Here is a 14,961-nt window from a genome sequence, read left to right as displayed (position 1 = left end):
AGTGGGAGAGAGCCAAAGCATAAGAGACTGTTAAAAACTGAGAACAAACTGAGGGTTGATGGGGGGTGGGAGGGAGGGCAGGGTGGGAGGGAGGGGAGGGTGGGTGATGGGTATTGAGGAGGGCACCTTTTGGGATGAGCACTGGGTGTTGTATGGAAACCAATTTGACAGTAAATTTCATATATTAAAAAATAAAAATAAAAAAAAAAAAAAAAAAAAGAAAACAGTTTCAGGCTGAAATCTTTATTAGGACTTTGAAAGGGCAAATATTGTCACTACATGTCACCTAAATATTGGCTATCATTTCGTGAATTATCACACAATATTATAAATATAGCCTTTTTAAAAAACAAAATATAAAATAATTCCACATTTCTAAGTGTTAAAATATAGCATTTCATTTTGTCCCTATTGATTTAAATACTTAAATACACATACATATACATCTTACCAAAGAGATATACTCTTTCTACTCAGGAACTAAAAACACAGAAGGGGAACATCTAATTGCCACAATTCTGAAATATCACAACAGATGATTTAAAACAGCTGGGGATCTGATAATAAATTTGCATTTTCATGAGAAATTATAAAAAGTACACATAAGATAAAACACACTTGCTTTTGTTTTGTTTTTCCTCTAAAAAATCGATAAAATCACATAAATATGAACAAAAATATGATATAAGGGAGTATCATAGTATCAACATTAATAACATATTTCTAAGACAATTTATCTTTAAAAAAATCAGAAATAGAGTTAGGGTAAATCCTTAAATAGTACAGGTTCTAAAGTTATAGGTTCTAAAGTTATAAGGCTGTTTATGTATTTCAGAGGCCAATAATGATAAACAGAATCAGGTAAGTTGAAGATAACTACAAAAGGTAGATTTTACTTCTTAATGTCTAAAACATTGGAGAGCAAAAGAGTGAAAACTTGCCAGGCCTGGATACAGACAAGAATAGAATCCCAGGATCATTTGGTGACAGTATTTTGTCCCTGATTATGGATGGGGACAGTATTTCATAGGAAAAGGGGTCAGAGTCTAGGCCCACCAAAGGCTGCTGAGCTAATCCCAAAGAGTAACCTTAGGAATTTGAGCAATGTAAGGCCTTCCAGAGACTGCAGATCTACCTTGAATCAACCTTATCTCTGAAAATAATTAAGGTTCTACTGCCCTCATGCACATAGCAGAATTAAATTCTCATGGGAAAAGATTTCATCCAAGTTCTCAATCTATGATTAGATTCTGCAAATATGGCATCAAGGACAAAATTTAAAATAACCAGGCACTGAAACAGCTAAGAAAATAAGAAGAAGAGCTACCAAAAACAAATGATGATGACACAGAGATATGGAAATTGAGATGTTATCAGGGAAAAGACACAGGCCTTAAAATAATTATCTTTATTATAATGGAAGAGATAACAGAAAAGATTAGAAATTTGCAGAAAAAAATGGAAACTATAAAAGACAATTAGAAACTATAATAGATAGTTTTAAGAATTTAGTCTGAAAAAGTGGGAACTATAAAATGAAAATGCAATAACCAAAATTAAGAGCTGAATGGATAAGATTAACAGCAAATTAGACACAGTAGAAAAGAGAAAAGTGAACTGAAAAACTGGTCAGGAGACAGAGGAAAAACATGAAAGAGACATAAAAGATATGGTGTTACTAGACTCCAAAAACAGAAGGTAGAAAAGAGAGAAGAAGCAAGATTTGAAGAGTTCTGGTTGAACTTTCTAAAACTACTGAAATGATAAATGAAAAAAATATATATATAGATATGAAAAATTAATTATATCATAGTGAGACGGATAAAAAGGGAATTTTTTTAGAAACCAAAGAATAAATTAGACATAAGAAGAATTCAGAAATCTGAATAGGTTACATTCTTTTAAAAATGAATAGATTATATCATATTTTAAAGAAATAATTAAAACCTTTCCACATAGAAAAATCTAGAGCCAACTGACCACCTCAGGGATATTACCTAACAATGGAGAAGACAAGGAAGTTTTAAATAGTACTCCCCCAAATCACTGACAAAATGGAGAAGATTGATGTTTCAGATTATATTAAAATTAAGAACTTCTCTTCATAAAAGACATAAAAAAACAGTGTGAAAATCCAAACCATAAAGTGGTATTTGCCACACATATCGCCAACAAAAGACATGCATCAAGAATGTATACAATATTATTACAAATTATTAAGAAAAAGAATCCAGTAGAAAAACAAAAATCACAAGAAATTTGAAAGACCACAATTTCATAAAAGAGAAAATTCAATTGGTGATTATACATAAAATATTTTAAAGATTAAACACATAAATCTTTGAGAACTAAAGAACTTTTTTAGTTCTTACGAAAATCCAAATTCAGACTGCCACAACAGAATCCTTAAAACTAAAATGTCTTATAATATCAAGTACTGTCAAAAGTGTAGACATTAAGAAAACTTATACAGCCCTAGAAGGAGTATAATTTGATGAAACAATTTTACAAAAGAGTTAATTCTCTAAAATTGAAAAATCCTCTAAAATCCTCTAAATTTGCACACAACAAAATTGTATGCAGTTGTGAACCAGGAGATATATATGAGAATACTAAGTGCATTAGAGGTTTGGGTTTTTTTTTTAAGGTTTATTTATTTTTTGAGAGAGAGAGAGAACAAGGGAGGGGCAGACAAAGAAAGACAGACAGACAGACAGAGGCTTCGATGTGGGGCTCAAATTCACGAAAGGTGAGATCATATCCTGAGCTGAAATCAAGAGTTGATTGCTTAACCGACTGAGCCACCCAGGTGCCCCCTAAGTGTATTAGTTTTAATGGCTAAAAACAAAACAAAACAAAACAAAAACCATATTATCAAAGAAGAGATAAGAGAATGAGTTAATAAAGTGTGGTATAATAATGCAACAAAATACTCTACCACATTGAAATGGATCAAATTACCGCTACATGGATGCAACAACTTGGATGACTATCAAAACGTGTTGAGTGAAAGACATGACACAAAACAAGACATGGATGCAGACATTGAAGAAAATATTTGCAAAAGATATATCTGATAAAGTATTGTTATCCAAAATATATGAAGAACTGTTAAAACTCAACAATAAGAAAACAACCTAATTAAAAAACGGGCCAAATATACCTCACCAAAAAATGATATCCAAATAAGATATAGTAAATAAGCATACAAAAACATTCTGCACATCATATGTAATCAGGGAAATGCAAACTAACACGAGATACCACTACACGCCAGTTAGAATGGGCAAAATCCAGAACACTGACAGTAACAGATGCTCACAGGTATGATGATGTGGAGCAACAGGAACCCTCAGTCAATGCTGATGGAAATGTAAAATGGCACTGCCACTTTCAGAGATGTTTTGGCAGCTTCTTACAAACTTAACATACTGACAACATAGAATCCAGCCATGGTTCTCCTTGGTAGTGACCCAAAGAAGCTGAGAACTTATGTCCAGACAAAAGTGCACATGAATGTTTACAGAGACTTTACTCATAATTTCCAAAATTTGGAGGCAATCAAGGTATCCTTCAGTAGATTGAGTGGACAAATAGTGTGGTACATTTAAAGAAATATTATTCAGTGCTGAAAAGACAAGAGTTACCATGCCATCAAAAGACATGGAAGAAACTTAAATGCATATCACACCAAGTGAAAGAAGCCAATCTGAAAGGTTACACACTGTATGATTCCATCTGCATAACATTCTGTAAAAGACAAAACTATGGAGACGGTAAAAAGATCAGTGTATGCCAGGAGTTAGGGGAAAGAGATGAGTAAGAGAGAGAGGCACAGGGAATTTTTAGGGCAGTGAAACTACTCTGATACTATAGTAGTGGATGCAAGTCATTTATACATTTGCCAAAGTCCACAGAATGTGCAAGACCAAGAGTGAACCCTAATGTATGTAAACTCTGGACTTTGGGTTTTAATGTGTTAATGTAGGTTCATAAATTATATCAAATGTACCACTCTGGTGAAAAGTATTGATAATGGAGAAAGCTATGCATGTATGAGGTAATGAGTATATAGGAAATGTTTACACTTTCTGTTCAATATTTTGGGAACCAAAACTGCTCTAAAAACTAAAGTCCATTAAAAAAATCCAGATTTACAAGTCAATGAAAAGATTTTTTAAAAAATACAAATTCAATGTCTTTAAAATTAAGAAAAAAACTAAAAATAATTACTGGATCAAAATAAAATAAAAATTACTGATAAATTAGAAAGCATTTCACATCGGGGCATCTGGGTGGCTCAGTGGGTTAAGTGTCCCACTTCAGCTCAGGTCATGATCTCACAATCTGTGAGTTTGAGCCCCATATCCCTGCTTTGGATTCTTTGTCTCCCCCTCTCTCTATCCCTACCCCACTCATGCTTTCTCTCTCGTCCTCGCTCCCTCAAAAATACATACACATTTAAAAAAAATTTTTTTAAAGAAACTATTTCACATTAAAAATATATAAACTGAAGAGTGATTAATCTGAAACTTAGTACAGTCAGAGCACAAGTTTCTTCAGAATAAAATCAACCTCTACATTATGTAATTCTTTTCCTAAAAGAAAAACAGTATTAATAATTTTTGTTATCTGAAGAACAAGTTTAATTAACTACTACATACTTTACATTAAAATTGGAATTTAAAAAGTAGAATAACGTATAGCTCACAAATACTATTTATACATTTTCCAACAAATTCTCAATAGAGGAAATAATTTTTTTTCAATCCAGAAATAGTGTCTCAAATCTCATTTGCCAATTATCCTTAATAAAAAAAAAAGATGTGTATAAAATAGGTAAAAAGCACTGGCTTTTTAGTTATAAAAACCTAGATGGAAATTCTATTCTAACATGGATTAAATTGTGACTTTGGACAAACTAACTTTTGTGAGTTTCTGTGTTCTTAATAGTACAATTGGGATAATAATACTATCTACTTTACAGAATTATTGGAAGAATTAAATACAAGTACCTAGCCCAGAGACAGTTCAATATATGTTAGCTGCAATGACGATGACAGCAATGACAGCAATGAAGAGTAAAAACATTTAAAAAAATTAACAGATATTATATTTGCAAATATAATATTTGCAAATATATATTTGCAAATATATATTTGCAAATATTTGACCTACAAACGTCAAAGGAAGACAGAAAGATAATTATCTGAGATAGAGATTACACTGAAATATTTTCAATCATCTATCTTTTTTCCTAGAAGTAAGAATGCTAGACTGGGGCCACCAGAAATGAATCGAACATACATAGCAGTGCAGAGCAGTAATTCATCATTTTTTAAAAATATGTATTTATTTATTTTGAGAGCGAGAGAGAAAGAGAGAGAGCAGGGGAGGGGCAGAGAAAGAGAGAGAGAGGGAGAGAGAATCTCAAGCAGGCTCCACACTGTCAGCGCAAAGCCCTACACAGGGCTCAATCTCAAGAACCGTGAGAAATCATGACCTGAGCCGAAATCAAGGGTTGGATGCTTAACCAACTGAGCCACCAACGCATTCCTAGCAGTAATTCTTCATCTTAAAGCATACATGCATTTGAAATGCATCCATATTTTGATAAAACATCTACATGTACACCAGATATATTCTCCACATTAAAATGTGGAAATTTACTGTAATTAATTTCTTCAGAGAAGGTTAAGTTGAAACATACTAGAAGGTATTCATTTCATTCTCTGATATTTTGAGATAATTTTTAATAATAAATATAGAAGACTGACCAAAATAAATCGAAAGCTTTTAGTATATTTTCTTTCTTTGGTATTTGTTTCTTTTTGTAATTGTTTTCGATTTATAGTTAGTATATCCTACACCTTAATTTGATGCTCTGCTCCTACTGCATACTTCTTTTATACCAACACCCCAACAATACTGTACGTATTGAGCCCTATTCTGACCATCTGGAATTAAAACCACTTAATTTTTTTATGCCTTATGTCAATGCAACAATCAAACTCGAGATCAAGGACTATGCTGAAGTCTTCTAAGAGACAGCCTTCAATGAGAATAACTCCTATAAAAGGGATAGAAGAGTGTACAAAAGCTTTAAGAGATGAACAGGGATAAGCAAATGAACCCAAACACCTCACAGACAATTCACTAAACTAATACCACAAGTCACATTTAATGAATAGGTCATTTAAGGTAATTCAATTGAAAGTGCTGTAATTAAGGATGCCAAGCAAGATGCCAAGGGAATAGTAATTACTCACGGAAGGGTAGGCTTACTCCTGTAAAAAACTACCTTAAAATCTCAGTAATTTTACACAATAAAACTTTGATTGTAGCTTAAGGCACAATCCAGTGTAGAAGGGGTGCAGTTGGGGAAGATGTCTGGCTGCAGGGAGTCTTCCAGGACCAGCACTATTCCTGCACTCGGCCATCATTCGGGTCCTCATCTTCCTCCGTCCACTGAACTACTGGACGGGGAAAAGAGGATGCATGACACAAGAGCTTCTTAGGGGAGAGGCCTGGAGTAATGGACACTGGTCAAATGTTTATTGGTCAGAACCCAATTACATGACCTCCAGCCTAACCAATAGTAACTAGGAAACAGAACCTAGTTGTGTTTAGATTGACAACTAAATGAAATTCTATCTAGTACAGTTCTGGGGGCTTAGAAAGGACTTAATGGCAAAGATAATAGATTTGGAAGTATGTCCCTAAACATCAGAAGTTTTAAATTCAGGAAGACATACTCCAGAAGAACTCAAACATTTTCATGACATAGAGTTGTTTTTACTCAAGGTGGACTTTTTACCAGGAGAGCACCTTCCTGGGGAGCTGGGAGGTGAATAATACCAAATCTGTCTTCACATTGGGCAAGCTTAAACTGAATTGGTAACCTGCTTTCTCAACTGATATTCTGAGATTTATGCCCTTACGGTCTCTCACTCGAATAGATGTTTTTGAAATAAAGCAAGCATAGGTGTTCCTCAAATATCTTACATCTTAGCTATCAAGGCTGCTTGGTTCATCAGCACAAATAAACCATTAGCCCTATCTGTAGTTGTGACTACAGTGGGCAAAAATGAGCGAGAAAAATTTAATGATATTTAGTGTTAGTATTTGAAGATTATATTCATCAGATGTTTATCCACTTGTGTTTTTGAAGCTGGTAACCATATGCAAATTAGATACAGTGCAACACAGTACAAAAAGGTAGGTTGTACAGCATATGATTCCTTCATTTATATTAGGGCACAGTGATGAAACAGGTATTATATTTCCCCATTCCCAATATAGAAGACTTTTAAAAATGACAAGAGAAATTGGAGAAAACAAAAGTCCCAAGTTATATTCATTTATATTTGTTTTTAAAGCCCCTGCTTTGTGCTAGAAATTAGTTTAGAATAGAAGGCACAAGTTTGTGATCTTCCTAAAATGGAAAAGGCATTGGCATTATCCTCTGCCTCCCTCCCATTAAAAAAAAAGAAAGAAAAGGAAAGAAAAGAAAAGAAAAGAAAAGAAAAGAAAAGAAAAGACCAGATATAATGAAACAGAAACAAAATGGAAAAATGGTTAATAATCTTAGATATTCCTGGCCTAAAGGTAAACTAGGGAGGAAAAAAGTACTCAGGAAGACTATCCTCCTAACGCCATATATGTCAAAGTGCATCAAGGACTATTATTTCACAGTCACCTATAATACTTGCAATAAAGCAAATTTTTGGTCCTCAGCCTAGAATTTAAATCACCATATTCCTGAAGATTTCTTTTTCACACTAATTTTGAGAACCAGTGTCATCAGCCTAACATAAGTTGCTATGAAAAAGCTATAATCAGCAAAGAGAAAAGACTATAAGGAAAAAAGATATTCATTTATTAATTAATTTACTAAATTAAAAGATTTTGTTTAGTAATAGTGTCATTATCTCAGATAATTATAATTCCAAATGTCTTTGAGAAATTTAATCTTCAGTTTATTGTGGATAAAAAGTAAAATATGATTCTGGATCAACGCATCAATTTTGATTACTCTAACAACACAACATTTAACAGCACTATCATATGTATAATTATATAATAACAGTACTAATATATATAATTTTCTCCAGAAGTCAGCAAATTGCTCTAAGATCTTATGTGCAATAAATGAAACAACAAAAGTTCTTCGGCTAAAGAAAAATACAAATTGATTAGGTAAGTGGTTCTCAATGGAGGTAAATGTAAGGGTAGCAATTACTTATCTCCATAATTATGGATTCTAATGGAACTTACTAAAAGGGCCAAAAGGGATGCCAAGGATAGCAGACATACTGAATGTACAAGGCAACTCCATTGACCCAAATCCCACATACCTTTTGAACAACATGGCAAATGAACAAGTTTTTGTTCATAATTATCTGAGCCTAGAACTTAAGTCCATTTTACATATAAACTCAGAGTAGCTTTTGCATGTTTACAACATACACTGAATCTTCTAGAAATGCAACTACCGCATAAGTTGAAAACACATGCTCTACAATTCTGATCAGAATTTAACAAAAATGTGTTCATGAATTCAGAAAACTTCATCACCAATAGCTATGCTGTATATGGCAACCACAACACACATCTCTGAGCACACCGTGTGTCTACAGAGTATCTGAGACTCCTTTTAATAGACTAACAACTACATATTACTAGTATCAACTTATTAACAGCCCTGTAATTCATTAACAAAGTTATTAAAATTATATTATTTATATCATATATATATTCTTAAAAATCTGTAGAACTACAATACAAAATCTTTGCGGTAGAAATTACATATTAAAATTATTTACCCATGAGTTGTCAATTATTTTTCAGCGCTTAAAATGTTCCCAGATGCCTACAATCCAATTCTTCTGGCTCTTATATTACTGTATCTATTTCCATCCTATCATGTATTTCCTATTATCTATGAAATGATCTGGTTTCCAAACTCTTAAAATATCAAAAACTGAATGTATGCCTTAACATGTGGTGGTGTTACAGAAAATACATTTCCTATGACATTTCATCATAATTTTGTCGATATTTTAACCACTCAAAGATCCAGCTCCTATTTGAAATATAATACTTCCTCATTATTTCCATTTCATGTTTTAGCATGAGATCTCTAATTTCTGATTTAGCATCTTCATTGGGACCAGAGTGGATGAAAGGAGTTTCAGGGACTTCCTCCACATGGCCGTGTCTAATTTAATGGCTCTTTTTCCACAGGTCAGAAAGCTAATATGAGGGGTCCACAAGAGGCTACATATATCCATCCAATTATGCACTAGGGACAGGGAAAATGATCAGAGTCTGCAGACCTAATATAATCAATTAAACAGATTTATACCAAAATTCCATTTTTAACCTAGTCTCCATAAGTTTCCACTTTAACAAAGGACCTGTGACTCTTCATCTCTAAATGCCAGGAGCACTCCCTAATTTTCAAGATAATTAATTATGAAAATCCATAACCTTCTGAAGAATATTATTTCATTACCATTGAGAATCATTGACCTAATAAATTAATGTTTTCCTTTGCCCAGCCAAAATACTGAGCTTCACATTTACTGTGTACAAGACTTAAGAACACTTTATTGACTTGTTAGAATTTAGATATTTCCTGGTAATTGGAAGTAGATTAGAAGTCTAATTTAGGGTCAGTCCAGAAATGTGTTTTTTGTTTGTTTTTTTTCTTCGCATGTAGTTAAGATGAAATTTGTCAATAGTGTCTTCGGATATATTAACATGACTTCGTAAGATACGTAGTAACAATACTGAAAAGATTTTTAAGTGAATAAATTAATGATATGTTGGCAATCACTATGAGTTCAAATACCTTATTCAAAAGCCCTTCAGAAGTATCTGTATTCCCTTTTCCAGTGACCAATAATCTACTAAATGGCTTGAGGTCCCATTGGAGAAACTGGAGGAATATTTATTGTGTATATTGATGAGATAGTATGGGTGCTTTCTCAACTTTATTTGATGGGTGCTGGGAACCAGAGATTCAGATCTGAATCATAAAAAGAGGGTGAAGAATCACAATTTTCCATTGAACAGCTGACATCAACTTTCTGCTTATTGGTTCACGGTTTGTTTGTTTTCCTTCTGTTAATGTAAGTCAAACAATAATCTAGTTGGCTGTCAATTTAGCTCATCCGTCAGAACTCACTTGGGCAATACCACAAATTCCTGCCAACCAACATGCCCTGTTGGCCTCTTGGTCTTGTTAACTGTTAAGGTAATTATATCTACATTTAAGGAAAGGTGCAACCACCTGGCCTTTACTATTCTGGATTCCTGACATACCCACTGACACTAGGGAGCCCAGCTGAATGGAAACATTTTCTATTTTCTACTATGGCCTACAGAGAACAGCTACCACTGAGTTTCACAGACTCCAGAGCTTCCCTTACTCTTTATTGTCTTCATGAAGGAAGTGTTCTGGACGACCTCCAAGAAAATAAAATCCATTAATGGGCTATCTGATATATGTAATTTATGTATTCCAATGCATCCAACTTACTGAGTTTTCTGACTCCAATACTCAAAATTTCTTCAAGATAGTTCTAGCATCCCCCAACCTATGGTCTAGAGGCAATCAGCATGCCCACATTTTAAAGAGCCATCAGCAACTACTGGTATATCAAGAAGACATGAAATCCTGAATCATAGGAGCACATCAGTAAATTCTCCCTTCTCCCGTCTTATATTTCATGCCCCTTGGCCCAATACCCTCCAGGTCCACTCTCATTCATATATGCACTGCTGATTCCTGCCTCTGCATATTTCTCAGGCTCTGCAACTTTTTCAGTGAATATCTCTTACCTATCTACAGCAGAGAATGTGTCTTCCCAGTCATGCTACTTTGAGACTTGACACTTCTTACTGATTTGGAGACAATAAGTGGAGGCAGGGTGCACTCTGGAGGAGGTCAAACAACTTTTTATAAAGCATAAATATCAGGTCAGGTGAAATCTTTGCATTGTTGCCAGGGAGAGGGAAGCTACCCTACTCTAAAAAATGACAGGGGATGACTTCTAGCCAGGAGTCTTCAAGGGAATGAATCTAGGATTCAGGGTTCTGAGGTCATACTTATAAGTGTCCCTGATGTACACCTGAAACTCCCACTCCTTGTCATCAGGCAGTGACTGGCATGGATGAAGTGTCACAGTTGACCTTTCAGTTTCATTTAGAGCCAGCCAACCTTATAATTAAATCCTGGGCATAAGTTTCAACATACTCTGTTCTCTAGCTGTAGAAGGTAAGGGTCTTTAAATGTTGTCATGAAGGCCTTCTGATGTTCGCAGTATGCCCTGAGTTGATGGAAGGCTTCTTCTTTAAGGCTTTATGGCAGTTGACAAGAGCCAGCCAAGTCCACAATCATAGTTAGCTATCCCCCCATAACTTCCTGGTGTTAAAGTTTCTGCACAAACTCACACTTCTTCAACCTATACCTTATCCTATCAAACACAGTTAATATTCTCAATAATTATATTATAGCACAATAGGATAACCACTATCCCACTTACCATTATTAGCATTACAGTGCTTATTGCCATCTGGTAAGTCACCCAACTACAACATCCCATGCTGAAGGTCTGTTGCCAGGAGCCACTTCCAGAGCAACTGCCTTAGTTGGAATTACCTCAGTAGCAGATGTTGAAGATAAGAGCTTGGATATGGGTGTTGGCCAGTTATCTGAGGAAGCATTGGTGACATAGTGGGAAATGTAGAACAAACTCTCTCCCCTCACTGGTTGAGGATGACACGTATTGGCATAAACTGCCTTACCCTTCCTGGTTGCACTGGGCAGAAATGAGTAGCTTTGGAACTAAAAGAGGAACAAAGACTCTCATACTTTAGTGGAATACCAGAGAAGTACAGGAAACTGTCCACTATAGCTTTGATGAAACCATGACAGCCAAGGGAGGTGGCAAGATACATCATAAGTATCTGCCACAACATTTTATCAAAACTTCTTTCACTTATTTTTATTTTATTAAAGAATATTATTTCCCACTGAAGAACACCAATTTCTTTCACACGGGATTTTTAGAAGGCTGAAGAAATAAAACAAGTTTACTACTGACTTCTTTACACTATTACATTGAAAAGTGAGAATTTCACAGTATCAAGTTGTATTTCACAGAATCAAATACGTGTTACCTTCACATGTAAAACTGAGAAATTTTTCAAAAATAATATGTTGTGTTTTCTTTGAAGTCTGCATGTTGCTCCTCAAAAGTACACAATTTTCATAGAGAATACCACCTCACTCATTACATATTTATCTTATAGTTCATATCTCCATTATACTCATGTTATAAGTTACCATTTCTCAGTTCCAAACTGTTTTTTAGGTCAGAGCCAGAATAAGAACTTACAATACCCTGTCAAGATAAATAATGTCGTGCCCCTTTAAATGAGTGTTTTGACCTTATTACTGTAGCCCTGGCAACTGTGTCTGCCACTCCCTTTCCCCCAGCTTACACCACAGGAAATGCATTCTTAAAATTTTCTCCATTTTGTTCCTTTAGCAACTGGTGGGCTTCACTGGGGGAGAGAGGATACTCTAAAAAGGGTCTGGACCCCTATCAATTCCTGTGGCCCACAGGAGCTCTGCTCTCCAACAGTGCAAACCTGAGCAGCCATTTATCAACTACCTCAGCTCAGCTCAGCTCAGCCCTCCTAAGTTTCCAGTTGGTTTCACTCCAGGTAACCCAGTGTTCCAGTCCCCTCTCTCCCTGAAAGCTCCTGTTTCTCTCTACTTTTTTGGCCATTTGGTTACCCTGTGATCTCAGTTCTCCAATGATTTCCAGCAAGCTCATGGATTTTCAGTTTGCCTAGCTCTTTTTTCTTTCACTGTAAAGGTGGGACTGATGGGTACTATTTCCAGCTCTCTATGTCCTTAAGCAAAAATCGGAAGTGCTATAATCACTTCCATTTTCACTTCTTTCTTTGCTTTACTGATGTAGTTTCCCCTTCTGTTCACTGTATTCTATACCCAGAACATTCTACCTCCTCCTTCAAGTTTCAGCTCAAGTATCCTCTTCTCAAACTTACCTAATACCTCCAGGGTAAATTAATCCCTCCCTTTTCAGTACTCCTTCAACACTTTCTTCATTCCATTCCATTAAATAAGCTTACTGAACCCTTACATTGTGGTACTGATGATACGGTCCCCAAAGAATGTCATTCTAGCAAAGGATACAGGCAAGTACACAGATAATGCAAGGAACAAATTAGCACATAGCAAAAGAACCAATTTCAGTTTGAGGAGGTTATGAAAAATACACAAGAAGATGTGATGTCCAACTACATACTTAGAGCCAAAAAGAAATTATCCTGTGAAGAGGGAGAGGTTCACAAGCACTTCCAATCACTAATACAATAAATTAGTACATTATATTTTGGCTAGTGTCTCCATTGTTAGCCCAAAACATACTTTAAGCAAAAACTGTGTTATTCATCTTCATTAATAGTACAAGCACTCATTTAATAATTATTTAGTGATTTGAATGGCTAGCTTTGCTTCCTAACAAGAGTCTCATTTTCAATATATGCACACTGTAGAAAATAATTGCTTTAAGAATGATGATCCTATTTTCATTGCCCCACACTCCAAAGCCAAATAAATAAAATGAAGAAAAAATAATGAACATAATTCTATCTACAAAGACCATCTAAAAAATACTATACTAATTAACATTCCAATTTTTCCCTGCTTATAAAAATCATAAATAATAACTAGGGCAAAATGTACTTTCATCATTCAGAACTATATAATTTATTTTTTTACTATTTCATACATATGCCAAACCCTGTAACTCTGTATTTCTAAGCTTATAATCCCATGAGTTCCATGAATTAAAACACTGCTCTCTCTAATCTGGAAACAAAAGTATCTTACTACAGTACCACATCACATAAGAGATAATTATTATAAATGATTGTACCATTTATACAAAACTACAGTACAAATTTAAATTGTCAGTTTTAATTGATGGAATACTGGAATCTCAGAACAAAAATAAAATGTTTATTGTTTATGACCAGAACCTGATATATATTTCATGGAGGGGGAGAGTGAAACAAGAAGCAATGCAAAATAAAAATATAAGGCTCTTGTTAAAATTTTATTAAGAATTTCAAGATGGTGAAAGCAATGCATGATGCCCTTCTAAGGCAACCCAAGCATGATGCCCTTCTAAGCATGAAGCCCTGTGCAAATGCACAGACCAAGAAGGTGGCCTGCTTATGAACACTAATATTCAGCAAAATATTAGAAGTATCTGCTATATTAGAACACAGAACTCTGACTTAATTTCCAATGGTACTGAGACCAAAACAGCCTTCCTTAATAGGAATTTCCCTAAGATCTTATACTTTCACCTCCTTTTTAAGAGACTGTGGAGAAGGAATAAAATATGGTTGTGCTCACCTTCTCTGAACTTAAAAACCTATGATACCCAAATGCCTAGTCAAAGACATGATCATCTACCTTGAAATGTTTAAAATAATTCTACAGCAAATAGCATATTTGCTTTAAATAAAAACAAACAAAATGATCATTTTCCATGGTTAACAGGTCTTTGGATATAAAAGTTTTAGAAAATCTTTTATTAGTTTTTTCATAATTCTATACTTATTAGAGTTTATGATTTGTGTCAAATACATTTATATCTATAATAAGTAAGTATATACAATTCAGAACCATAAAAATTATTTTAATATTATATGATATATTTAAATAAGAAAAAAAGAAAGTTTAAATAACATCAAACAGCTGCTTTTTAGGGTTAATTTTGGGCAAGGGGAGAATAAATCTTGAGAAGAACAACTAAATTATAATATATGTGCTGCCGAAATGAGCACTAACAACTAAATTATAAAAAGACAAAAATCATTCATAAAACTACTAAAAGCAGAGTAACAAGA

General features: G+C 34.4%; 1 protein-coding gene across 5 annotated transcripts in view; it reads right to left on the bottom strand.

The window, feature by feature from the left end:
• The window catches only part of ATRNL1 (attractin like 1), a 777,769-nt gene that overhangs the window by 529,766 nt on the left and 233,042 nt on the right, over positions 1–14,961 (bottom strand). The window lies entirely within an intron of this gene.

This window comes from Panthera leo, chromosome D2 (assembly GCF_018350215.1).
Source record: "Panthera leo isolate Ple1 chromosome D2, P.leo_Ple1_pat1.1, whole genome shotgun sequence".
NCBI lineage: Eukaryota > Metazoa > Chordata > Mammalia > Carnivora > Felidae > Panthera > Panthera leo.
Note: the sequence above shows the minus strand (reverse complement) of the source record. Positions and strands in the feature narration are given on the sequence as shown.